Source organism: Lethenteron reissneri, chromosome 54 (genome assembly GCF_015708825.2).
Source record: "Lethenteron reissneri isolate LAM-NWPU_2019-01 chromosome 54, ASM1570882v1, whole genome shotgun sequence".
Taxonomy (NCBI): Eukaryota; Metazoa; Chordata; class Hyperoartia; order Petromyzontiformes; family Petromyzontidae; genus Lethenteron; species Lethenteron reissneri.
The window spans coordinates 3,783,145-3,810,223 of NC_083832.1; the positions used below are offsets into that span (position 1 = coordinate 3,783,145).

At 53.4% G+C, this 27,079-nt stretch overlaps 1 protein-coding gene across 4 annotated transcripts in view; it reads left to right on the forward strand.

Annotated features, from left to right (window-relative positions):
• Window positions 1–1,590: 1,590 nt before the first annotated feature.
• The window catches only part of LOC133356597 (cystic fibrosis transmembrane conductance regulator-like), an 82,733-nt gene continuing 57,244 nt past the window's right edge, over window positions 1,591–27,079 (forward strand). For 3 of the 4 annotated variants that reach the window (XM_061574201.1, XM_061574203.1, XM_061574204.1), the window contains exons 1-2: window positions 1,591–1,843; window positions 7,732–7,814. The gene's annotated coding sequence lies outside the window, so the exon portion shown is untranslated. The remainder of the gene's footprint in view (window positions 1,844–7,731; window positions 7,815–27,079) is intronic. The other variant, XM_061574202.1, reaches the window with a different exon arrangement.

The window sequence follows — 27,079 nt, forward strand, 5'->3', positions numbered from 1 at the left end:
GATTTGAAGCTTTCGTGACTGCAATGATTCATACTCTTAGGTTTTTTCGGTAAAGTCACGTAGGTAAAAAATAAAATTAAAATTAATAAAAGTAATACAGTAATAGAAACAAAATAATTAATTTTAATTTAATTTTTTACCTACGTGGCTTTACCGAAAAAAACCCAAGAGTATAAAGTCCAAGTCTCCGTGGCCTCGTCGCCACCTTTCCGGAGAAAGGCGTCTCCCCAGCTCCGAGTGCAGGGCGATCTTTCGACCGTCATCACCACACTGCGCGCGTCCATTGCGGCCGCGCTCACTCGCGCAATCATCTCCATCGGATGGAGTCCTTTTGACCTTTAGCGACGCCTCGCCCTGGCTACGCGGGTCCCAGCCCTGCGAGCCGAGACGACGCTGCACGCGCCCACCGGGGATGAGCCGGTATCCTGGACAGCGTTTCCTTTGGGTGTGTTGGGGAACAATGGAGCCAAATTGTGAGTGATTCGCGTTGGCAACGCAGTGTTTTAATTTGATGTTTAATGTGCCGGGGCCACTCACCCACCACGGTCGTTTAATAAACATATCCCCAGACAAAGATTCCTCATATAGCGTTGACCACACTGGAGAGGCAAGTGCAATTAGCGAGCACGGAACACGAGGGGGAGGGAGGCCAGCACCACGCCCGGTCGCCTTTGTCCCCCGAATACTGGTGTTTACACAACGCACCAGGTACTCATTGAAGGTACGCACCAGGTACTCATTGTAGTGCAGTGCGCTAACCACTGCGCCACCACTCCTCACAGAGTCACCACGCACCGGCGACTCAACGCGAGATCCTGATTGGAGGGTTGACTTAGCCCATAATCCTTCCAGTGTCACTAAAATAAGCACCGCATTGCGGCAAAGCCAACAGCTTTTGTTATGAAGATAGACTCATCCCCGCCATATGAATGTGGAGTTTCCAACACTGGCTCTGGAGGACTGTAATCGGGAGGTGAGCACCAATGCTTCAATGTTCATTTGAGCAGGGAACCCCTTTGATTTTGACACAACACCAAACCCAATGTCCTTCTATGACCTAAAGCTCGCACGTAGGTTGCAGAACGGTGTTCGCCTGCCTTCCTAGAACAGGGCGAGATGTTAATAAGTGCATCAGCAGTTTGCCGTGCGCTGTAAACCCTCAACTCTTGCTATGGTCATATCTATTGCTGGCGCTAACAGCGAGATAGCGCGGCTGCGATGACGTCCACGTTCCACTGCACGCCCGCAGCGGCTCCCAGTCGTGCGTGTTGCCGGCCGTCGAGCAGAAGAACCGGGGGCGATACCGCCGCTGTCCCTTACGAATCCAGCGGGAGACGCGGTCCGTCCTCTGTTACGGAACGGGATTTGAAAAGTTGCGGCTCGAGACGGTGCTGAGCGTCGCGCGCGGGGCTCGAGTTGCGGAGAGGTGGTGGTGGTGGTGGGGGGGAGGGGGTCAACTTTCTCGAGGCGCTGCCAATTGCGAGCGGGCAAAGTTCGCCGACGCGGGGCTGGGTGTGCGTGCGACGGGGGAGGGCCTGGGCACCGGCTCCTTATAAGCCTCTCTTGCCGCAGGCTCCGAGCGCTCGAGGAGCTGAGCTGTAGCGCTGCGAGCCGCCGCACATTGAACTCTGCACTCGAGGTCAAGAAGGCAGCCCGGAGAGCCAGTGGGACCACGTTTCAGAAGAGCGGGGAGCTAACGGATTTGGACTCAAGCGCCTCTTATGTAAGCGGTCGTCTTAGATGAAGGAAGGGGAGCACGCGGTGACGGCAGCGACGGCGGCTCGAGAAGCGCGCGCGTGAAGCGAGCGAGAGCCCTGGTCCCGTGCGCAACTGCGAGGCGAAGGTCAGTGGCCGCTTCGCGCGGAGTGAGCGGGGAACCCGGCCGCCAAACGTCACTCGCGCACACGGCACCGCACCTGCAATTGCCGCGTCGATCGCCTCGACCCAACGTTGGTCAGACGTTCCTCGCGCACGAGAGGACACAACCGAAATGTTGTCGTGATCAGGCGCGACCGACCTTAATTAACGTTGCGCATAAGACAGCGTTTACGGTTTGAACTTTCTAAACGCAGTTGCATTATTCGCCGCGTAATATCACTGTTCGGCAGAACGTTTCAAGATCGGGTTGGTATTATAAACAAGGTTTGGATAAGAATATTAAATATAGTCGTTTTACGGGATTAGATCATACATTCGATTTAATAATTCCAGTACTTTGGAAACCAACGATCCACTCAGCCGACCGTAGCTGCTTCATCTCACGTTTGTTGAATTGTCACGCACGCATTAAACATAAACAATCAACAACATACATTTTTTTTGCGTGAGTGCAATGTTTCGGTACGAACTCGACTCTGTACGTTGTGTGGCGCGTCACGTGGACGTGAGCCGGGCTCGTTTTGCTCGATAAGCTCGCAACATCGTCCTCGAACGCGGGCAGGTGGCCATGCAGCCACAGACAGGCCGAGGCATCGGAGTTGAACTGCGACCGCGGCCTCTGGGGGCTTCTCTCGGGCTGTGGTAACCGCGGGGAGGCTGAATGAGTGGATCATTATTATTGTTGTTGTTGTGTTGGAGGCAGTCGCCCTCCAGCAATAACGGAGGGCAGAGGAGCGACGCTCACAACGACGAGCGGAGCGCCGGGCGGTTATAACAGAGAAAGTGGGCACAGTGGGGGACACATATGGTGCGTCTGCCAGTGGTCTCAGTGAGTCAACCCATGACACCTGGGTCTGTTCCGTGACCTCCTGCGAGCGAGCCTTCGACACTTCACCTGGCCTCAAAGTGCACCAAGCATGGCACAAACGCCGTGGAAAACACAAATAAATTGTGCATCTCCTCCCGCTACCGTTAAACACGACAGGACCCTCGAGAAAAAAATATCCTACTATATTTCGTACGGTGCGAAAGAAGTTCCCGCTTGAGAAAGAGACGCAGGAGCGCACGCGTGATTAGCCATGATCAGTCCACCGCTTGACGAAGGTGCCACAGCGAGTTTTTGGTTCGGCGTGCCGAGAAGATCGAGCTAGCCCGAGCGTGAGTGCCGTGGAGCGAGAAAGTGGTTGGGAATCGCAGCTTAACTCAAGCGGAACGTTCCTTTTCTACGGCCGCTGTTCGGCCCAGGGTGTGAGAGGCACACTAGGGGTCACGGTGTTCCACGCGGGGTGAGTCAGCCCCGGCTTGCCGTACCACCGCTGTTTTCTAGGGATACGGGGGGGGGGGGGATAAATCATCGAATGGCAAAATGGAAACTCGTGGAATTTTGACGGTGTTCGCCGGCGTGGATTGTGCCATAGGGCACGCATGTTCGTGACTGCCGGCAGCTTGCAATGCGACCGCATTGTTGACATCGATTGAGCAGCATCAGCGGGTGACTCGCTCGCCCTTTCTCGCGGGCATTCCGAGCGTAGCGCGATCTGTATTCTTATGGAAATCGCTTTGTCCGTGGAGCAAAATGCACCCAGCCATACAATTATACCTTAAATGCGAGTGTATACTGCGGGCATGGTTTGACTCATTTCCTGTGCCAGAATTCCCAATCAACGCTGATTCTGCACGGATTTAAACTCCAAATTTTGCCAAATTCCAAATGACACCGCAAATGACTCAATCGTCGCCTCTTACTGAAAAGACACTGCTCCGAATCACTGTTGCAAATGATACTTTATCCTGGTCTTGTCAGTTCTCATCTTCATCATCAAAATGAGACCAAATAAACGTGAAACCTTAGCCCCGGTTTGTGACCTGATGCTGCGTTTCCGCGACCCCTTGTAAGGGTGTCTGCTCGGTTCGCGAGCCGGGACCCGCTGGCCCTGCTCGCGTTTCCACGGCGGCCCTGCTACACAGTGTGCAGCAGAAGGCAGGGCAGCAACATCCACTGTTGTACTGTTCTTATACGCGTCCAGGTATATGCTCTCCTGCCTTCCTTGTCAACCTACACTGAGTATTGAAGTATGGTCGAATAAACCCCAGGACGCCCGCGGCTGCGGGAAGCTTTCATCCGACAGTCGAATGACAAGAGGGCAGCGTAGTTAAACCGAGTAGCGCCTTCCCCCTTGAGACTACGAAAGTTGGTGGATGAGTTTCATATTTAAGAGACGAAATATGTTGAACGTTTTTTTTTCTGAATTAATTTTGAGGTTTGGGCTATTTAAAACAAGGTTGAATATCGCGGGGCACAGGTATAGAGTGAGCTGATGGACCCAGTCCAACCTTCAATGAGTGCACGAAAAGAACGGTGTAACCAGCGCCGATTGGAAGAGCGTGGATAAGAGGCTCTGTCTGGCAGCCAAAGGAGAGAAGCCCGTACGATGTGTGGGATCGTTCTGAGCGGAGGTGTTCCCCGCAGCCAGGAGGTGGTGGGGTGCGGGCTTAGGGCCACCGAACTCTTCCACCGTAGACCAAAACTCGGACAGATAACTCAGTGAGCCCCGGGCTCGTATCAAAACCGTGCGATATCCTGCGATAAAGATCAACGCGATACCGCTACCAGATCTCGGTGCAAATCAATTCCTGCCACTCAGACTCAGATGCCAAATCCCGGAATGTTCGCCGGGTCAAACCCGGTCAGGTGGCCACCCTGTGCGGGCTGGATGCTGTTTCACTGCGAGCTGACACTGCCAGTGCGATACAGTAGTCGCTGGCGAGGATAAATCAAGACGTACAAGTCCTGCTGCATGTGCTGGACGGATAGAGCGTCGGTTAAATGACCTCACTGAGACACTATTACGAGCTGCCATATTTTGTGGGGGGGAAAATATTTCCGGTTCTTTTTTGATGCAGGAGCAATCACGGCTGAACACAGACGAAATCCAGCCGACACTGATCCTTCCAGAGCAGCAGAGCATCCACGTCTCTGTGGGACGCGTACGAAGACGCTGATGATGCTGATCCCCCTCGCCCCGTGCGCTCCGCATCTCCCCCAGCTGACTCTCTGCTGCGCTGCCAATCAGGGATGGGAGGGCCACGGCGCTTGAGTGCGTTTGTTCGAGGATGCCTCGGTAGAGTTCGCCAGTCCCCGAGCTACTGCTGCTGCTTTGGAATGCGATCGTCTGGCCCCATCACAGCTGATGCTGCCTCAGCAGTATTCCAAATGTCCAACATTGCCCTCCCTGTCCAGTACCTCATCCTTTGTAAATCTCTCAGTGCAGTGAGTATGTAGGACAGAACACAAGCGCTGCTGTCGGAACCGGTGTCGCTTCATTATTTGGCGTCTTTATAGGGCCCAGGTCTCAGACCCATCTCACAATGCAGGTGTAACCACTGCTTAGTAAATCCTCACTTTGGCTTGAGAGATAATATAATGGGTTTACCGCAGCCCCTTCCACAGACGAACAAACGCTGATGAGAAACTATGAATCCGGTCTGCACTATCGTTGCGAGAAAAAAGAGTGGGGAATCCTCCTTGCCATCGAACACGGATTTGTGCCACCTCTGCGTTTACGTCGTGAGTCGTCGCGGTCAGCTCGTATCAAGCGATTGACTTAATTGGAACCTCATTTGCCAGTAAAAAATATGATAATTGGTTTTTTACCCTTCTATCTGGCAACAAAATTGACACCTTTTTTTTACAACGAATCATGTTTGCATAGACCACAATGCCTGCAGCCATAATGCAATCAAAAATTGGCATTGTCTTTGAGTTGTGCGCCTTTTGGCGTCATCTGGTCTAACACCATGTGAGACTAGGCTCTAAGGAAAGCTGTCTCGGGTGTGGACCAATCTACTTCAAGGACAGTGCATATATTATCAGAGTTATGTTTTTTGTTTGCATTATGGCTGCAGGTATTGTGGTCTATGCAAACATGACTCCTTGTAAAAAAGTTGTCAGTTTTGTTGCCAGATAGAAGGGTAAAAAACCAATTATCAAGCGATTGTCCTGTTTACTGGGACTTCGTGAACGTAGTTGTTGGAAATCTGTTTTCAATGCCTGACCTATTCTCGATGAAATTGGCTACGCGTGTTTCTAAGGTATTCATAGTCCCAGACGCCATGCTGCTGCTGGGGTATTTTAAGCTCGCAGCTTTCGCTGAGCACCGCTCCGAGTCGCCTCGCGCTGGCCTTGTTCCTGTCGGGACGCCGCTGAGCTGATTTGTGAATTCACAGTCCTGGATCAATCGGCTGCTGGATGAACACCACCCCCAAACCGTGTTGGGCAGGGCGGCGGGGGGGGGGGGGGGGGGCTCTTCTTCATCACACTGGTCAGTGTGGGTTGGTGAAAGGCAGAGGTGGGGGGCGCGTTAGGGACCGGTTCAGATATCGCTCGCCACCGATGTTAGCCGTGGCTTGGAGGTGAACTCTGGACGGCGGGGTCGCAGCGTGGCGCGCTGACCACTGGGCCATTGCTCCCCACTGTGACTGCGTGCCGTAGTTGACTTGTCAATGGGCCCTCTCTGTCGAGTGGGACTGGTGACGGGTGGTGGTGGTGGTGACAGAGTAGCCCTGTTGAAGGGCACGTGACCTCTCGTCGCCCTGCCAATGTTGGTTTTTTTAATTTACATGTCCGTGTTGAATTTTTCTATCCACTTTCCATTTAACTAAAGCGTTCATTTCCACCCCACTGCTGCCTCTGTCAGCACATTCCACAGCAGTGTCGGATGTGCCCGGAGGGCGTCCGAGGAGAGTGTTCCCTTGGAGCGCGTTCCCTTAGAGCGCGTGCCCGCGGTCATCTCGTAACAAGCCCTTAGAGAACGTGCCCGCGGTGAGGGCGTTTGCTACTCGGCTCCGTGGCAGCTCCAACCGCGGGTCAGATACGTGGCCGGGTTAAGCAGTGATCATCGTCGCCGTTGTGGAAACGAATTTCACGATCGAAGACGCAACAGACAATACCTCGGCAAGAATGAAGGAAGCAAAACAATGCGACCGGTTAGAAGAAACGAGGATAGGAAGAGATGATAAATACGAGAGGTAAAGAGAACGCGGTTTCAGCTTTACACAACGCCGCGACTGTGCGTTGGCTTGCGGCGGGGTGCGACGATTGCACGGCGCGTGAAGCATCGACTGCGGGTGACGGAGAGAGGTGGGATGTGAAGTGGGGGAGGGCCCAGCTGGCGGTGCCGTCAGGGGGAGAGAAGAACTTCGATCTCGAGAGGGAGCGGCCGACCGCCCGCTGCGTGCGGGGGCGGTGAGGTGCTGGTGGGAGGCGGAGGAGAGCGGAGCGCGTGTCGGGCCAAGGGAAGGAGGAATGAAGTCAGAGACGGAGGAAGGCGACTTTTTAAAACAACGGAGGGCGAAGCGGTGATTGGTCGGTGCTTGACAGTGCAGCAGCGGAGCGCTGCGAGGATGTGGCTGTGGCGTGAGAATGTGATGAGTCAGTGCGTCTCGCGGTTTAGACGCACACCACCACTGGTGGCCCTGTGCCAGTAGCGGAAATTCCACCTTCCCATGGTGAGGGCCAGTCTTTCCGGAGGACAACCACTGTTGGCTTCCTGCAAAGTGATACGCGTCGATGTGACCCGGTGTAGGAGGTCAGCTGCAGTGTCCCTCTCCAGCGTTTAATTAATTGTGTGACCACGTGATTCTGAGCCAAGCGTTCTGACCACAGCGCCCACTGGCCAGACGTAACCGTACCCACACCACCGCGTGCGCCAAAATAAATAGCGCGAGCGATCTTAGGTCTGCTGTTGCTGCTGCTGCAGCAGCCAGTGGAGCAAAATTCACGCAATAGCTTTGTGACCTCGGATGGCCTGGGTCACGGCGATGTCATCGATTGCATTTCTATTCATTTTACAGACGGCACCATGACCTCAGCCCGGCGACCCAGATCAGCCGCATGAGTTCAATTCCGAAGCCTCTCCGTCGACGGCTGGAAACAGGTACTCCTCCGCGATTATTTAACCCTATTTCCGAGCGCAAAGCCCAAAGATCCAACACGTCAGGCGGCGGTAGATGAGAGTGAACACGACTCTTGAATGGGGCTTTGGGAAAGAGGCCGCGGGAGGGAATTCCGAAGTTGAGCAGCGCCGGGGAAGAAGCGGCAGACGAGGCGAGACTCGGCGCACGGAAGACGCTGTTTCTGCTGTGAGCAAAATGATCCCTTTATTTGTGAACTTTATAAGAATCCCACGGAGATTCATGGCCAGTGTTTGATTCCTGACCGGTATATCAAGTGGAGGTGTGTGAATCGAGGCCACAACGCAAGCAGCCGTCCTCAGGTGAAGAACAGGTCTGTCGAGAAGACAGAGTCTGAATGACAACCCCAGGCTTGGAGCGTCTTTTTAAGCTGGGTTGGAGGGGGGGGGGGAAAGCGCCTTGACAAAATAATTTGCATATCAAGAGAAATTTAGCATATGTATAAGCTGGGTTGGAGGTGGAAGAAGAGCGCCTTGACAAAATAATTTGCATATCAAGAGGAATTTAGCATATTTATGGGAAATGCGTAGGCGGTGAGCTGGGGGGTTTCAAAGTCATATTATGCCCTGTGAGGTGAACAGCGATGGGCACCATCGTCGATTGTTTTGGCCACGCTGAATCTGTCGATTGAGCCCGATGGACGCTTGCGATGAGGCTCGGAGCTCACACGCAGACGCGTGCGGTGCTCACAGAGAGTATTCCAGATGTAACTCCTAGTCCCCCTTTGCAGAAGTATATCAATGGTGTTATGGAACAGCTGGCGACGTGTCCTCAAAGCTACATATGGCAGTGTACAGCAAGACATTAAACGCTTATCACGATGTAGTTAAGCATAACATCAAGTTTTTCGGTCATCGCCAGGTCCGAGTAACACTTGATAAACTGATAACAATCGTACTCTGAGGCTTTTTCGATAAAAAAAGTCACGTAGGTAAGAAATAAAAATAAAATTAATAGAAGTGATAAAATAATAAATCACGACGTTTCGGCGGCAAAACAATCTTCCATCTTCAGGTGGAATCGTCACAGCACAATTGCTGTATCAAGTAAAGAGAGAAGTCCCAAGAGACCTGACCTTGTATATATACTGGTTAAGCAATCGTGCTGTGACGGTTCCACCTGAAGATGGAAGCTTGTGTTGCCTCTGAAACGTCGTGATTTATTATTTTATTACTTATATCAATGTTATTATTTATTTTTACCTACGTGACTTTACCGACAAAAGCCTAAGAGTATGAATCCTTGCAGTCACGAAAGCTTCAAATCTAGAAATGATAACAATCGATGTTGACGAGGCCACGTGGGCTTAACCGGACAGAAGCTATTCAGGAGGCCCCGTGCCTCAAAGTTCAGGGCACGGATCTGGCACCGCTCAAAGTGAGGCTATGAATCTAAATTCACTGCGAGGGAGTGGACACTGAGTCGATACTAGTCAGTGGACTCACTACGAGGGAGTCTGCACTAGCGAGTCGATGGCCTCAGCCCAGTCACCGATGACTGCACCATAAAAAAACCCACTCGGCTCAATATTCGGGATCTGCTCGTTCACGGTGTGTGGGGGAGGTTCGTCCCCTGAGTGGTGTTTCTGACAAAGTCGTCGTCCCGTCAAAGCCTCTTGACCACCCCCACCCCACCCCACCCCCCCGCGAGATCTCAGAATGGATTCGTCGCCACGTGACTTCACGCTGATGAACTGAAAATTGAATAAATGATAGGGAGGGGAATACCACGTCATTATGTAAAGCAAATTCACACGGTGAATTTTTGAATCCATACCCACACTCTGCAATCGCCCTGTAAATGTACCACTTCACGTAGCCTGCGCACAGCTTGCCGAGTTTGGAATATATCCGACACCACGCCTCTCTCTGTAATCTCGGGCGCTCTGCTCCTCACAGGGGCCGTCAGCCCAGCTCAAGGGACCGGCACCAGCCCTCCCTCCCATGTAACGACGGTGCCACGCAGCCTGCGTGTCGCGCGTAGCGGCACGCTGCGTAAGACGGGCGCGGCAGGCTTGGGCTGAGCGTGTTTGCGTGTCCGCGTGGTCTGCGTTTGTCTCCGCGGCGTGCGGAGACGGTAGTAGCCGGGGTCCTCACCCCACTCTCACATCGGAGTCTCCGTGGGGTGCGGTGCAGACGGATCCCCTGTCAGCCGGGCCGGACCATCAAAGACGGCAAATTGAAATCTGCGCACCGGGCAGTGATGCTCGGTGCGTTGTTAACGCGTCTAGAGGAATCATGACCACGAGGTTCCAAGCACCTAATACATTACGAGAGGGGGGGTGTAATCGGAATACATTCGAAATTAACAATATTTGTTTTTGATTTTAAGTTTTTGTGACTGTAAGGATCTATACTCTTTGGTTGTTTCGGTAAAGTCACGTAGGTGAAAATTTAATTAAATAAAAAAATTATGAAAACTAAATAAAATGAATAATTTAGTTGTTTCCATTTTTTATTTCATTTTATTTTCACCAACGCGACTTTACCGAAAGAACCGAAGAGTCATATTTGTTGTATCCCTGTGTCAATCCACTGCTGCGTGTAGACCTTGCCATATAATGCCAGTCGTGAGGGTTGTTTGACCATACTTCACCACGCTGGTCATTGCGAGTTGATGAAGAGAGCGGCCCAGGACCGGTTTAAAACCCACTCGTCGCCGATGTCAGCCCTGGCCAGGAATTAAACTCGCCGAGTGCGAAACCACTGCGCCTAAAATACACGCAAGGCAAACAAATTAAGGAGGCTCTGATAATCTTGGCTGCAGTGTAAGCAGTGCGGTGGTGTCGCACTAGCAAGGGCAGTAGCGTGTTGTTGCATTGTAGCTGGTACGTGTTGTAGCTGGTACGTGTTGTTGTGTTGTAGCTGGTACGTGTTGTTGTATTGTAGCTGGTACGTGTTGTTGTGTTGTAGCTGGTACGTGTTGTTGTGTTGTAGCTGGTACGTGTTGTTGTGTTGTAGCTGGTACGTGTTGTTGTCTTGTAGCTGGTACGTGTTGTTGTGTTGTAGCTGGTACGTGTTGTTGTATTGTAGCTGGTACGTGTTGTTGTGTTGTAGCTGGTACGTGTTGTTGTAGTGTAGCTGGTACGTGTTGTTGTATTGTAGCTGGTACGTGTTGTTGTGTTGTAGCTGGTACGTGTTGTTGTAGTGTAGCTGGTACGTGTTGTTGTAGTGTAGCTGGTACTTGTTGTTGTGTTGTAGCTGGTACGTGTTGTTGTATTGTAGCTGGTACGTGTTGTTGTATTGTAGCTGGTACGTGTTGTTGTATTGTAGCTGGTACGTGTTGTCTTGTAGCTGGTACGTGTTGTTGTGTTTTAGCTGGTACGTGTTGTTGTAGTGTAGCTGGTACGTGTTGTTGTATTGTAGCTGGTACGTGTTGTTATAGTGTAGCTGGTACGTGTTGTTGTGTTGTAGCTGGTACGTGTTGTTGTAGTGTAGCTGGTACGTGTTGTTGTAGTGTAGCTGGTACGTGTTGTTGTAGTGTAGCTGGTACGTGTTGTTGTGCTGTAGCTGGTACGTGTTGTTGTGTTGTAGCTGGTACGTGTTGTTGTAGTGTAGCTGGTACGTGTTGTTGTGTTGTAGCTGGTACGTGTTGTTGTAGTGTAGCTGGTACGTGTTGTTGTAGTGTAGCTGGTACGTGTTGTTGTGTTGTAGCTGGTACGTGTTGTTGTAGTGTAGCTGGTACGTGTTGTTGTAGTGTAGATGGTACGTGTTGTTGTGTTGTAGCTGGTACGTGTTGTTGTAGTGTAGCTGGTACGTGTTGTTGTGTTGTAGCTGGTACGTGTTGTTGTATTGTAGCTGGTACGTGTTGTTGTATTGTAGCTGGTACGTGTTGTTGTGTTGTAGCTGGTACGTGTTGTTGTGTTGTAGCTGGTACGTGTTGTTGTATTGTAGCTGGTACGTGTTGTTGTATTATAGCTGGTACGTGTTGTTGTATTGTAGCTGGTACGTGTTGTTGTATTGTAGCTGGTACGTGTTGTTGTGTTGTAGCTGGTACGTGTTGTTGTAGTGTAGATGGTACGTGTTGTTGTGTTGTAGCTGGTACGTGTTGTTGTAGTGTATCTGGTACGTGTTGTTGTAGTGTAGCTGGTACGTGCTGTTGTGTTGTAGCTGGTACGTGTTGTTGTAGTGTAGCTGGTACGTGTTGTTGTGTTGTAGCTGGTACGTGTTGTTGTGTTGTAGCTGGTACGTGTTGTTGTAGTGTAGCTGGTACGTGTTGTCTTGTAGCTGGTACGTGTTGTTGTGTTGTAGCTGGTACGTGTTGTTGTATTGTAGCTGGTACGTGTTGTTGTATTGTAGCTGGTACGTGTTGTCTTGTAGCTAGTACGTGTTGTTGTGTTTTAGCTGGTACGTGTTGTTGTAGTGTAGCTGGTACGTGTTGTTGTATTGTAGCTGGTACGTGTTGTTATAGTGTAGCTGGTACGTGTTGTTGTGTTGTAGCTGGTACGTGTTGTTGTAGTGTAGCTGGTACGTGTTGTTGTAGTGTAGCTGGTACGTGTTGTTGTGTTGTAGCTGGTACGTGTTGTTGTGTTGTAGCTGGTACGTGTTGTTGTGTTGTAGCTGGTACGTGTTGTTGTATTGTAGCTGGTACGTGTTGTTGTGTTGTAGCTGGTACGTGTTGTTGTGTTGTAGCTGGTACGTGTTGTTGTGTTGTAGCTGGTACGTGTTGTGTTGTAGCTGGTACGTGTTGTTGTATTGTAGCTGGTACGTGTTGTTGTAGTGTAGCTGGTACGTGTTGTTGTGTTGTAGCTGGTACGTGTTGTTGTATTGTAGCTGGTACGTGTTGTTGTGTTGTAGCTGGTACGTGTTGTTGTATTGTAGCTGGTACGTGTTGTTGTGTTGTAGCTGGTACGTGTTGTTGTGTTGTAGCTGGTACGTGTTGTTGTGTTGTAGCTGGTACGTGTTGTTGTATTGTAGCTGGTGCGTGTTGTTGTAGTGTAGCTGGTACGTGTTGTTGTGTTGTAGCTGGTACGTGTTGTTGTATTGTAGCTGGTGCGTGTTGTTGTAGTGTAGCCTACGGTTGGGCCCACTGAGTCACGCGTCGAGGTGAAATGACACCGTCTGTAACCGTTGGGGTTGTTGGGAGAGTTATGGACATCTTCTGGATATAAACAGAAAGTAAGACGAGTTAATGTGTACATACGGATCCCCGGTTTGTTCTGCTATGTAAACCTATATTTAACGTACATCATTCAGGAAGCGAGTCCAGCTGTTAAAAATAAACTGGCACAAACTCGCGCCGCGAAAATAAGATTCCCCAATAAAGATCTCCGTCAGCACCCAAGTGAACTACACGGACATCCCTTAAGATGGAGAGGCTCGGGTGGCAATGCACCGCCTCTTGCCTTGCTGGCAGCTTCGCGAATTCCGTGTTCGGAGCGACGCTAAGACATCCCGACTCATTGAAGCGACCTGAACAGGTAGATGACATCTTCTTTGGTTCTTTCGGTAAAGTCACGTAGAAGGGAAATAATAAAGTAATAAAAATAAAACATAATAAAATACAATTCCCACGACGTTTCGGCCACAACGCAAGCAGCCGTCCTCAGGTGAAGAACAGGTCTGTCGGAAAGACAGCGTCCGAAACGTCGTGATTTAATTTGAATTTTCTTACCTACGTGACTTTACCAAAAGAACCAAAGAACATGTCTTTCCGACAGACCTGTTCTTCACCTGAGGACGGCTGCTTGCGTTGTGGCCGAAACGTCGTGATAATTATTTCATAATGTTTTTTAAAATTCTTTTATTATTTCCCTTTTACGTGACTTTACCGAAAGAACAAAGAAGATGAATCCCTGCAGTCACGAAAGCTTTAAATCGAAAGGTAAATGACATGTTCTTTGGTTCTTTCGGTAAAGTCACGTAGGTAAGAAAATTAAAATAAAATCACGACGTTTCGGGCGCAACACAAGGGTCCGTCATCAGGTGGGACAACCACAGCAAGAAACAATTGCTGAAGTGGACAAAAGGGCTGCAGTGACAAGAGGCTACATAGGTAAGAGAGGGGGGAGGAGCAAGGGAGGAGAGATAGAGAGGGGGGTGTGGGGTAGGGGGAGTGGAGCGCTGCTCGAGGGAATGACAACCATCTAGACAACCATCTCGAGGTAAATGACAACCAATAAAAACACACACGCGTGTCTCGCAACACATTCCTGCGGAGGGAGCTGGTAGGAACGTTGGGTTGCTCGGTCAATGGCCAGGGTCAACGGCGGCGTGGTGTATTCCGCAAATATGGCCGACTGTGAGGGCGTGAGTAGGTTACACGTTGAGTTTTATAAAGGCACCACGGGGTGACCAGCCCCTCCCCACCCAGCCCCACCCAGCCTCACCCTCCCCACCCAGCCCGTCCCCACCCTCCCCACCCAGCCCCTCCCCTCCCCACCCAGCCCCTCTTTGCACGACGGACGGACGGACACAATAATCCCCTGTGGGCTGGTGTAACCAGGAGGTTCCTACCAGTAACATTGTTTCATAGGTGGGGTATTTAGACATGCCTCCGATGTTGATTAATGTAACGGACCGAGCGATATCATCACAGTGGTGTACGAGTGTCTTTCGACGAGTTAAGAGACATTTCATTGCACGTGCAACCTTCGATTTGAAAGATTACATGAACCCCTTGGCATCTTGTCGCACGTAGATAAATTGTTTATTGTAAATAGAATACACATTGGTGAGATTGTGGCCATGCAACTCAAGCTAGGGGCCACAAAGTAAACCATTATCGTCTGCACTCTTTCAACGGAGGCAGATGAGATAAACGACACGAGCTATGTAACCCCTGGACGCATCATAGCCACCATGCGCACGGAGAGAAGCCCAATAGGCACCCTCTCCTCCTTCCCCATTGGATGGATGATGTTTTCTTGTTCATGTTTTTTGTTTGTTGCGTTTTGCACCCGATTCAAGAGCCGAATGGCTCACATGGCTATACCTAATGAATGAAACTGGTATAGCGCGAGGGAGCCCCCTCTCGTGAGGGGTTCAGCGGCCAATTTATGCGACTCCACAATCCCAGTCGCTCTTCAGGGGCACAACTCCTGCCATATTGAACACATTCCTGCGGAGGAGGGAGTTGGTAGGAACGTTGGGTTGCTCGGTCAATGGCCAGGGTCAACGGCGGCGTGGTGTATTCCGCAAATATGCCCGACTGTGAGGGATGGCACAAGCCGGCGTGAGTAGGTTAAACGTTGAGTTTGACCAGGGCACCATGGGGTGACCAGCCCCTCCCCACCCAGCCCCTCCCTCCCCAGCCAGCCCCTCCTTGCACGACGGACGGACACAATAATCCCCTGTGGGCTGGTGGAACCAGTGGGTTCCTACCAGTATTTTTCTAATTACCTTTCTATACAGCAGCATCATTCGTGTAAATTGCATCTCAAAAACGCTGCCGTGGAATTCGTGACGCCCACAGGTTTCGCAAGGAGACGCGGGGGAACCCACAGACAGGCCCTTGGGAAGGTGCCCAAAACCAGCGCCAACAATTGCCCAAGATTTGTTGTCCAATATTGTGATGTTTGGCCAAGTCCAGGAGTGAGTGCTCAAAAGTGACCGGTCCGCCGTTAATTGTCAACGTTCCCTTCACGAAGTGGATGCGAGCCGTGGCAGTGGCATAACTCCAGATTCGTAATCGAGAGGTCGTAAGTCTAAATTCCCAGCCCTGCGTCCGCTAATCCTTTCACCCCTCGACGGACACTCGGGCGAGCAAGCGGCGCTGTCCCTTCGCGAGAAGTCGGCAGCGTCACGCCCGAGCCGCTTGCGTTGATCGATGTCCATGCACAATAGCGGGCAGCCCTTCGTGATCCGTTCCATCGCACTGCGGCGGACCTGCGAAAGCGTGGTCTTGATTGATGGTTTTAATTTGGTGCGATCCAGGAAACACTCATTTTCTTTCAACAGAGACTTAGGGGATTACTTCTGGGGAGTTATTGTTTCTTTTGCAGTCTCTTCGTGGGCCATTATTCAAATGTTGGCATTTCTTCAGCACGACGTCAACGCGCAATGTTCTCTGTTCGCACTACGTAGCCTCGGTTATTCGCGTTTTACCGTACCGTGCAGATGCTGAGTGTTCGATATTTGCTTCCATCTGTGCAAATCTACCTGTCCGTGTGGAGACGAGTGGCCTCTGAAATTCACAGAGGGCCAGGGTGAACCGTCACGCTGTATGTTTTAGCAAGAACATGTAACAGCTTCAAAGACGACTAATACTGTACTATACCATCATCGACACCTTGATCGACACCAACAAATCACAGCACCATCCTGGCTTTGACATTCGTCGAAGTCACGGGCAAACCACATCAGAACATCACTAAAGCCGATGCGCACATTTCCTCCACGAATGAAAACCTAAAGGCACGAGCCACAGCAGTGCGACTTTGGCCGTACAACCCAAACTATGGACCATATCGTCAACCACTCGAGTCTGCCTCCTTCAACAGAGGAACAGCAAAGCTGCACGAACCCTCTCTCTCTCTCTGCTGAAGCCCTCTCGTCGTGGGCAGGAGACCTGGACACTGGCGTCGTGCTCTTGAGCATCTCGCTGCTGCTTTTGCTGCCATCCTGCGCGAAAATAAAACTGCCAACATCCATGAAACACAGGGCAATGTTCTGCGTCGCTGTATTTGGCACAAAAGCTCCCGTTACAGCTCAGGCTGAGCGCGTCTTATCCTGGCAGTCGGTTACAAAGACTCTTGCTGAGTAAATACTCCACATATTCTTGGGTTTTTTTCGGTAAAGCCAAGTAGGTAAAAAATAAAATTAAAAGTTAATAAAAGTAATAATGGAAATAAAATAAAATAATAAATCACGACGTTTCGGAGGCAACACAAGTCTCCGTCATCAGGTGGGACCGTCACAGCTAAAATTACTGCATCAGGATGCTTCAAATCTAGAATAAATACTCTACACTTTGTCATGATATCGGTGCCTCTATACAAAAAAAAGTGCCCTCCGTATCTGCGCAGCATCTCGGGACGCGATTGAGTCCAGGCGTCACATAAACCCACAGAGCGTTTTCTTGGTTCTTTGACAGACCTGTTCTCTACCTGAAGACGGCTTCTTGCGTTGTGGCCGAAACGTCGTGAGAATTATTTTATTATGTTTTATATTTATTATTTTATTATTTTCCTTCTACGTGACTTTACCGAAAGAACCAAGAAGATGAATCCCTGCAGTCACGAAAGCTTTACATCGAAATAAAATCGACAGAGCGTTGTGAAGTTGTGGCGAGGCCGCGCGTGCCCTGGGGGAGGGTGGGTGTGGGTGCCCGGGGGAGTGTGGGTGTGGGTGCCCGGGGGAGGGTGGGTGTGGGTGGCCCGGGGGAGGGTGGGTGTGGGTGCCCGGGGGAGGGTGGGTGTGGGTGCCCGGGGGAGGGTGGGTGTGGGTGCCCGGGGGAGGGTGGGTGTGGGTGCCCGGGGGAGGGTGGGTGTGGGTGCCCGGGGGAGGGTGGGTGTGGGTGGCCCGGGGGAGGGTGGGTGCCCGGGGGAGGGTGGGTGTGGGTGCCCGGGGGAGTGTGGGTGTGGGTGCCCGGGGGAGTGTGGGTGTAGGTGCCCGGGGGAGTGTGGGTGTGGGTGCCCGGGGGAGGGTGGGTGTGGGTGCCCGGGGGAGGGTGGGTGTGGGTGCCCGGGGGAGGGTGGGTGTGGGTGCCCCGGGGAGGGTGGGTGTGGGTGCCCGGGGGAGGGTGGGTGTGGGTGCCCGGGGGAGGGTGGGTGTGGGTGCCCCGGGGAGGGTGGGTGTGGGTGCCCGGGGGAGGGTGGGTGTGGGTGCCCGGGGGAGGGTGGGTGTGGGTGCCCGGGGGAGGGTGGGTGTGGGTGCCCGGGGGAGGGTGGGTGTGGGTGGCCCGGGGGAGGGTGTGTGTGGGTGCCCGGGGGAGGGTGGGTGTGGGTGCCCGGGGGAGTGTGGGTGTGGGTGCCCGGGGGAGTGTGGGTGTAGGTGCCCGGGGGAGTGTGGGTGTGGGTGCCCGGGGGAGGGTGGGTGTGGGTGCCCGGGGGAGGGTGGGTGTGGGTGCCCGGGGGAGGGTGGGTGTGGGTGCCCCGGGGAGGGTGGGTGTGGGTGCCCGGGGGAGGGTGGGTGTGGGTGCCCGGGGGAGGGTGGGTGTGGGTGCCCCGGGGAGGGTGGGTGTGGGTGCCCGGGGGAGGGTGGGTGTGGGTGCCCGGGGGAGGGTGGGTGTGGGTGCCCGGGGGAGGGTGGGTGTGGGTGCCCGGGGGAGGGTGGGTGTGGGTGCCCGGGGGAGGGTGGGTGTGGGTGCCCGGGGGAGGGTGGGTGTGGGTGCCCGGGAGCCACGGTTCCCATGGAAGGCGCCCCGAGGCCCCCTCCTTGTGAACCGCAGTTCCCCGCCCCGGGCCGCGTTCTCCCCGCGGCGCATTCTGCGCTCGAGGCGCTGTTGCTCGGGGCGGCCGGGCCCGCGGGCGCACCCCATACCCCGTGCCCCGCGTCCCGTGCCGTGACTCGCGAGTCGAACGACAGCGCGGGCTACAGAAGTCACAGAGAGAAGTCCCGTCCTGTCAACAGGAATGACGACGCAATAGCCATTGGGGATGAACGGCGACGGCTGGGCGAGACACGCGCGTGCAGAATGTGGAAATGTCGATTCGGAGCCACGGCCACCAAACATTGACACCCACCAGTAATGGGGTATTATCTGAACCTGTCATGAGCGGTCCCTTCATCAGAACTGCCCTGACATGCGTGGTGAAGTATGATCAAACAAACCCCGTGGCCAAGAGGCGTGGGAAGGTCTTTGTTCGCGTTGCGCGTTGACACAGGATTGTAAATGATTGTCGAACCAAGAAAAGTAATTCACCTCGAATAGGGTGGCAACCTGTTCAGATTGGACCGACACCAGTCCGGGAATTGGCATCCGTGTCCGGGTGCCAGGAACTGTGCACGCTGAAATCTGGTCCTGGTCTTGCGGTTTAACGAGCAGTGTCGATATAGACCTGGGCTGACTGAGGAAGATGCCCGGATTTGGGCTACAATGGGAAATGTGGCAGCCCTAACCTCCGACCTCTCTGCGGACGATGGGACGCGCTGAGCTCCGCTTGCATGCTGGGTCCGCACCGCGCAGTGCTTCTGCGATGCCCCACTGCCGCATTCCGGAAGGCTACGGTCACCAGCGCAACAGCGCCGTGCCCTTGTGATTAACTCGCACATTGCCACATTCTCAGATTAAACACAGCGCGGCGCTTACACAGATACACAAATGCCTCGTTAGCCATGCGCCAGATACACAGAGCCTCTGTCAGCAACGCAGGCTCCATGTAGAGAAGACTAACACGAAGGTTCAGGTTTTTTTTATTCCCAAACCATCATTGGTTGGTGCTAGTCGCCACTGCCAACCAGTAGTGTAAATTCCACATTGCTGTGGCAAGGACATTTTCTTTCTAGACATACCATCTGCTGAATCGTTGTCAACCACGTGTAATCCACTGCTGGATTAAAGCATCACCAAGGCACCGCGACCACTCACAACCCCGCGATGCGGCAATCCACCCAGTTACCTGCACATGGCCACCGACTTCATCGCTCCATCGCGCCCCAGTCGAAATGTTCCCGGACGCGTTCCACCTCTCGGTTATTACTTTTGACCTCGGCCATCGTCCCGTCTGGCAAGAGCGCTCCAGCCTCGTCCCGTCCGCCTTTGTAGTTCGTCATTTAGATTTTGTTCCGCGTTCAAGAGCTGGAAACATCTGACCGTTAACAGCAGCATTGGTTCAATTAAGGCTGCTGATGAGACACTGAATACCGAAACCGATCTAGAGTGTTGCTCGCGTTGAAGCGATGCTTGCTGGAATAATGCCCTCCCTCGCACGCGATACACTCTTCAGTGTACCGAGTAGCATTCATTCTACACATGTCCATTGCGTAATTAATTTCAACCTTTCAGATGTTATATTCTTGGTTCTTTCGGTAATGTCACGTCGAAGGGAAATAATAAAATAAAATAAAAATTTCTTATTTTTCTACGTGACTTTACCGAAAGAACCAAGAATATGAATCCCTGCAGTGACGAAAGCTTTAAATCAAGACTTTCAGATGTTCTTAGATCATGCGGGAGAAAAAGAAACATGCAATGTCTTGCGTGCAAGTCCGAGTGTGATGGGCGATCTTGGCTCCTGGCACGGGAGGCTGGGCCAGTTTCACTGCCCACGCCGAACACGATCGTTCTCCCACCTGTCTGGCCGCGGAGAGTCGTGCTAGCGAGCACCCTCCTGGCGCCCGAGAAAAGCTCTCATTCATCGCTCGTCGGCCCTGCCCGCCGAGGAAGAAAACCCTCCGCCCGCAGCACTGTAGTGGCCGGCGGTGCTGGGGGAACGAATCCCTGAGTGGTGGCATTGTCATCGCACAGTGTGGCACACACACGACCTGTGCGCAAATGATGAGACACTGATCCTGGCCACCTAACTCAAGACTTAATATATATTTTAAAAATTGCCAAGTCTCAAAACAAAACGAACCGGGGAGTGGAGTGCTAATTCCTGCCATGAGAATGTGCAATTTCGTGCTGAAAATGAGAGGAGAACACCTCCCCAAAGTGTTATTGTTTTAAACTTTGCTTGAGTTTGCTCTTCTGATATTGTTTTCCACTTCGCCATCGGTGTCGCGTTATGAGAGAGCGACATTGCCGCAGTGAACAGTGCACCACCTTGTGCCGCCAGAGAACTGTCCTGGAAGATGAAGGTCATCACTCGATCCAAACCGGGGAAGTCCCTCCTCGTATCTGCTCCGCACGGACAATTTGCTCCATGCGCCACTGAAATGTTTCCTTCTCGTGGCATAAGACGCGAGCGTTGATAGCGCGTTTCTCTACCGCTGCTCCCCTTGGTAACTGGACCGAAGCCATCAACTCGTTACAACTGGGAAGCCGCTTTAATTACGGGCGGCTGAAACCCAAGTCTGAGCGACGTTGGCTCGGCGCTTTGACGGTGGCATTCGCCCCCTCCTCTGAGCCAGCCACCTCCATCGGGCTGGCTTCTGAGTTGCAATGACACATTGCTCTTGACGATTGAAAGCACGCATCGCCAACTTTCTTTGGGTGAATGCGTCTCGCTGTTTTAATGACGGGCGCATGGAAGAGAGGAGCACGGTGCTGATTGCCATTGACAGCGGCACCACGAGATCGATACGCGCGAACAGCTGAATTTTTTCTTGTCGGAGGTTTCCCACCTGCAGATGATCGCTTGTGTTGCAATCTAAACGTCGTGATTTATTTCATTTTATACCTACGTGACTTTATCGAAAGAACCAAAGAGTATGGATTCCCGCAGTCACGAAAGCTTCAAATCTAGATTGGACGCAGCACTTTGGGTTCTCAGAGCCTGTGCGTGTCGTGAAACGTGCCCCTGAGATTGTGTTTAACTTCTGGATTATTCAAATGACCAGATCAGTCATCTCTCGCCGTATTTTTTTTACTTCGAGTCCAGTTTCTCCAACACCATTAATTCTCCCTTCACCGTATCGTCTCATCGACCTCTGTCTGGGTTTTATGTTTCTGCTTGTACGGCCTCGCCTGCACTGTCTCGTTTCCACTGATGTGTTTGTGCTGACTCACCTATCCCGTCTCATCTGTACTGTCCGTCTCGTGAGTTCTGCCTCGTGTGTTCTTTGTCGTCATCCAGAAGGTTTCGCCTCTTGTGAATCCGGGCGGCAGAGTTGGGGAAAAGCCATTACCCCCATGCCCCCTCACCCCCCCGGATTCCACAAGTTGCGAATGTTCTGAACGGAGGGCGCCCTGAGCTCCACCTCCTCTCCTCCCCTGGCACGTTCTGTTCTTCGGGGCGAGTGGGCGAGTGGGCGGGTGGGCGAGTGGGCGGGTGGGCGGGTGGGCGAGTGGGCGGGTGGGCGGGTGGGCGAGTGGGCGGGTGGGCGAGTGGGCGAGTGGGCGGGTGGGCGGGTGGGCGAGTGGGCGGGTGGGCGGGTGGGCGAGTGAGCGGGTGGGCGAGTGGGCGGGTGGGCGAGTGGGCGGTGGGCGAGGGGCGGGTGGGCGGGTGGCGGTGGGCGGGTGGGCGAGTGAGCGGGTGTTCGAGTGGGCGGGTGGGCGAGTGGGCGGGTGGGCGAGTGGGCGGGTGGGCGGGTGGGCGAGTGAGCGGGTGGGCGAGTGGGCGGGTGGGCGAGTGGGCGGGTGGGCGAGTGGTCGGGTGGTCGGGTGGGCGGGTGGGCGGGTGGGCGAGTGGGCGGGTGGGCTGGTGGGAGAGTGGATGGGTGGGCGGGTGGGCGAGTGGGCGGGTGGGCGGGTGTTCGAGTGGGCGGGTGGGCGAGTGGGCGGGTGGGCGGGTGTTCGAGTGGGCGGGTGTTCGAGTGGGCGGGTGGGCACACGCGCGCACCCCGCTTCGCCCGGGACGGGTGGCAACGCTCGCTTCTCGAGTGGCTCCAGCGGGCGGCGTTTGGCGACTCGGCGGACCCGAGTCCCCGCGCCGCGCAGCACCGCGGGGCGACCTCTGCGGGCTCGGGGGGACGCGGGGCTCTCGCAGGGCTGGGTCGGGGATGCTCTGTGCGCGTGGCGGTGTTACCCGCGGTGTTCTAGCGCGGGTAACACCGCCACGCGCACAGAGCATTCCTTGCACCCAACTGCGCGGCGTCTGTGGCTGCCTCCCACCCCGCTGGCACTTAACGCGTGCGCTTTCATCTGAATTCTGCGCCAATTACAACGAAAACACCACGCTTCGTTCACGCGATCGTATTCCGGCACAGAGGGCCCGATTATTGCAGCGGTATTCCTCTTATCAGCAGCGGCGTGGAGACGAAAATATCGCCGGTCCCATTATCCGCGATGTTACACCAATTCCACTCTGCCATGTAAAAACATAATAATTGTGGATAATTTCATGAACATATCGATGAAATCCACTTATCCGCAAAAAATATTTACAAGATAATGAGTTTTGTCGCAATGGCACAACGCGCGTTCTGGGGAACAAAGGGCTGCATTTTTCGGAGATAAGTGGACGAGCATCACAGTAAGTACGGTGTGTTCAACACACAGCGCGTGCCATGTGCGTTCAACACACAGCGTATGCAACACGCACGGTATGCTGACAGCGTGAGCTTCCCGGGAGGGGTATTAAATGTCCGTGAGCGGACAATTCATCGCCGCTTTCATCCACTGCCCTTGCGACAAATCGAGTTGGACCTAAACCTGTGTGGATAATAGGCAGCGGTTGCACACGGCTGCTTCCATTAAATATCGCACTCTATGATTCCACCTCTAGATTTAGTTTTTATTTTGGCTCACGTCAAATCCATTGGACGAGAAGTGGTATTTTTTTATTCGGACCGGGATCGATTACGGCCTCCCCACGCCATGTAGGCAATGCGCGTTGTTTGGCCAAACTTAATCATCCTCGCCAATGCGGATTCGTGAAGGTGGGTGCCTGGAACAGGTCACATGCCACTCGTCACTGATGTCAGCGGTGGCCGGGAATCGAACATGGCTGGCTGGCCGGGTTCACGACGCAGTGCGTCGACCACTTCTCCACCCGTGTCCATCTCCGACTCGCTCGCCTGCGACAGGACCCTGGGTTGGGGTTCATGTGCGAGTGGAAATTATTCCCGGGGTTGTGCCCATGAGTGATTCCTGGATAAACGCGCGGCTGCCATAAATCGTGATCTCGTCCTGTTGCCACGCGGCGAGGCGCCCACGTGCGAGGCGTCCACGTGCGAGGCGTCCACGTGCGCGATATTTGTCCTGGCCGCGTTGGAGACACTTCGCTTTAATTCCGGAGCGCCGTAGTTCACGATGCTATATCGGTGTCACACACAAGTCGCACGCGCGAGTTACAAATATTCATAGTGGCACATTCGTGAACACGTTTACTGTAAGCAGTGCTCTCTCTCTCGCTGCAGAGTGTTAAAACCGACGATAATTTTTCTGATCTTAAATGCTTCTTATAAAAAAACAAATCAACGTGATTTGAACGTTTGTGATCTCGCCTCGGGTTTGACTTGAACACCCAGTGTCTCACAGATCGATGAACGAGGATGGATTGGATGTATCCCGATTGCACAACACTCTGGAGCTCAGGCCAACGTCGCAAATATACTATACGATAACGTGATACACGACCCGATGATACTCTGCAAGAAAAGAGTATAATAGAAGCAGACACGGCACTACAGTTTGCACTTAGTCACATAGTCACTTTTAGATGTTTTGCTGTTCATGTTTTTGTTTGTTGCGGTTGCACCCGATTCAAGAGCCGAATGGCTCACAGAGTTATACCTAATAAATGAACTTGAACATTAACTTGATATCATTATCTAACATTGTGTAATAAAGGACTCGACCACGATGTCTGGCTTGGTGTCCTTTATTCGGTTCTTCTCTCTTAACCCGCACGGCTGTCCTTCTATAAGACTCTATACTGACACTGATACTGCTCTCCTGCAGTTTCTCCCCTCGTCGTTCTCTCAGCCTCTCTCTCCTCTCGTCGCTCTCGTAGCCTCTCCCTCACACACAGCCTCGCCGGCTGTGTTCCCCGCAGCTCCTCGTCCGCCTTCTCTCCAGCCGCCCCACCGCTGTCTTCTCTCGCAGCTCCGCTGGCTGCTCCCTTAGCTGGCCACCGCTGGCCGCCGCTGCCACCCCTTGGCTTTGCCCACGTGGCCTTACTCTGGTCCAGTCCCACTCGTTCTGCCTTCCTCTTCCGGTCTCCTCCCTTAAGAACCTTAACCTTTCCTCCCACGTCACCTAACTCCACCTCTCCGTGACGTCACATCCGGGAGGTCGCCCGCGCCCGCATTACACCACCCTCCCCCGTGGAGAAAAACCCAGCCGACCTCGGCTGAACAACACCAACAGTAATGCGGGCGAACCCGAGCGTAACACACCAAAGGACACCAAGCATGCAATATAACAGTAAGAACAATCAACACAACTCAACAATCAATAACGTAGCAGAAGCAGGCAATAAATACACAGTAAGAACAATACAACATAACAATCAACGAAACACAAGGGATTTAGAGCGTGTGCGGGTCGCCGGCCCGTCCCGGACGGTCGGCGGCCCATCCGCGGAACGGGAACGTGATTGAGTTTGAGGAGCGACAGGGTGAAATCCCCCTGTCGCTGTTGGAAGTCCACCAACGTCCCGTGTCCTTGAAGGATCAGTCTTGGGCTTGTCCCGCGGATGCGTCTGCAGCGGGGTCGGAAGGGCTGCAGGGCTCGAAGGACCCGCAGATCTGGCAGGCACCCTCCGAGCAGAGCGCCTCGTCCCCTCCGGTGTCAAGGCCGGCCTGCCTGGAACAGGTACGACAGGCGCTCTAGCAAGATCAATGGACGCAGGCGGGGGAGAGTCGGCAGCAACAGACCCCGGCAAGGCAACATTGGGAGATGATGCATCATGTAGGGGAGCAACATACGGTTTCAAGCGCGACGTGTGAACAAACCAGCGGCGAGAACCAATTTGAACACGCGCCGACTGAGGATTAGGAACCTCAATGAGGCGGACAGGCCCTCGCCAAGGTTTGTGAAATTTGGGAGAGGTACCCGGCCGCACCTGCGGGCAATGGAGCCAGGCCAGGTCCCCAACCTTCCAGGGGCACTCCCCTTTGGAACGCCGTGCGTACCTCTCATTTCGGGCCTGAGCTTTGGCCGTAGCCACACGGGCACTCTCCCGCGCCTCCGAGACCCGGCGAACAGTGTCCCGAATGTAGTCAGGAAGCGGTTTACAAGGTCCCCTCACACCGGTTCCCATCTGCACATCCATTGGCGGCACGTTTTCCCGACCATACATAAGGTAAAATGGCGAATAACCCGTAGCCGCATGAGGAGTCATCCTGTACGCCGAAAGCACCCCCGGGATGTGCAGGTCCCAATCCGATTGTTGCTCACTCACCGTGTGGCACAGCATGGCAGACAATGTCCGGTTTAGCCGCTCAACCATACCATCCGTTTGCGGATGGTATGGGGATGTCCGGACCTTCTTAGTCCCTAGGCCCGCGCATACTTCCGCCAATAATTTCGAAGAAAAATTTCGGCCCTGATCCGTAAGGAGTCTCTCCGGCGCACCCTTGTCCATAACATATCCGAACAAAAAGGCGTCGGTAATGGCCGCGGCCGATTGATCGGGCAACGGCCAGGCCATCGGCCAACGGGAGAGGTACTCAACCCCGACCAGCAAATATTTATTACCCCTCGCCGAAGGTGGGAAAGGTCCCAAAATGTCCAGTGCCACCAATTCATTGACCCGAGACACCCGAATTGACTGTAAGGGTGGCACATAAGGATGTTTAGGAGGCTTACGCCGGGCACAGTCAGGGCACGCGCGGACGTGCCCCACGACATCCGTCGACATGCCGTGCCAAAAATAATGACGTTGCAACGTCAACAAGGTCTTCTGCACACCCAGATGTAATAGCGTGTCACAATGGAGAGTTCTAATCAACTCGTATCGGAGGGACGCAGGCACCACTAGACGCCAGTGTTCCTGGAGACTTTCCCTCCACATAAGCAGACCATCTCGGACCGCGGTTTCCGGCGCACCCTCCGTAACCGGACCCCCAACCTCCACTTTGGATCGCTTCCGCAAGGACACTAACGACTCATCCATCATTTGCTCCCTTATCCAAACAGACCGTGGCAGATTCAAAACCCCATCAGTCGGCCCCGGTTCCACAGTAGCATCCGACTTCTCCACAGCCAATACCACCGGCTGAGGGGGGGGTAGGCTGGGCGCACATCTCTGCGTCCCCGACGCACATTTGCAAGGGGAGCGCTGCGGCAACCTAGAAAGTGCGTCTGCGTTCGCATGGCGCACCCCTTTACGATGGTGAATTTGAAATGAAAATTCTTGCAGCGTGTCCAACCAACGCGACAGCTGGCCGGAAGGTTGATCCATTTTAAGGGCATATTGCAAGGCCGCATGATCCGTACGTACGATAAAGGAACGGCCGTACAGGTACGGTCGAAACTGACGTAGGAAAAAAACAACGGCTAAGAGTTCCCTGCGAGTGACACAGTAGCGTGTTTCCGCGGGCGACAGGACCCGGCTACCATACGCAACGACGCGCTCTACGCCCCCTTTAGACTGAGACAACACCGCGCCAATACCTGTGTCGCTCGCATCCGTATCAAGAATGAACGGTTGATTGAAATCCGGATAATCCAATGTTGGGGCGGTAGCCAACAGATTACGCAGACTCTGAAAGGCCGCCTCTTCCGGCGGTCCCCACGCAAACTTACGTCCCTTACCCGTAAGGAGGTGCAAGGGCCTCGCGATGGTCGCAAAATTCGG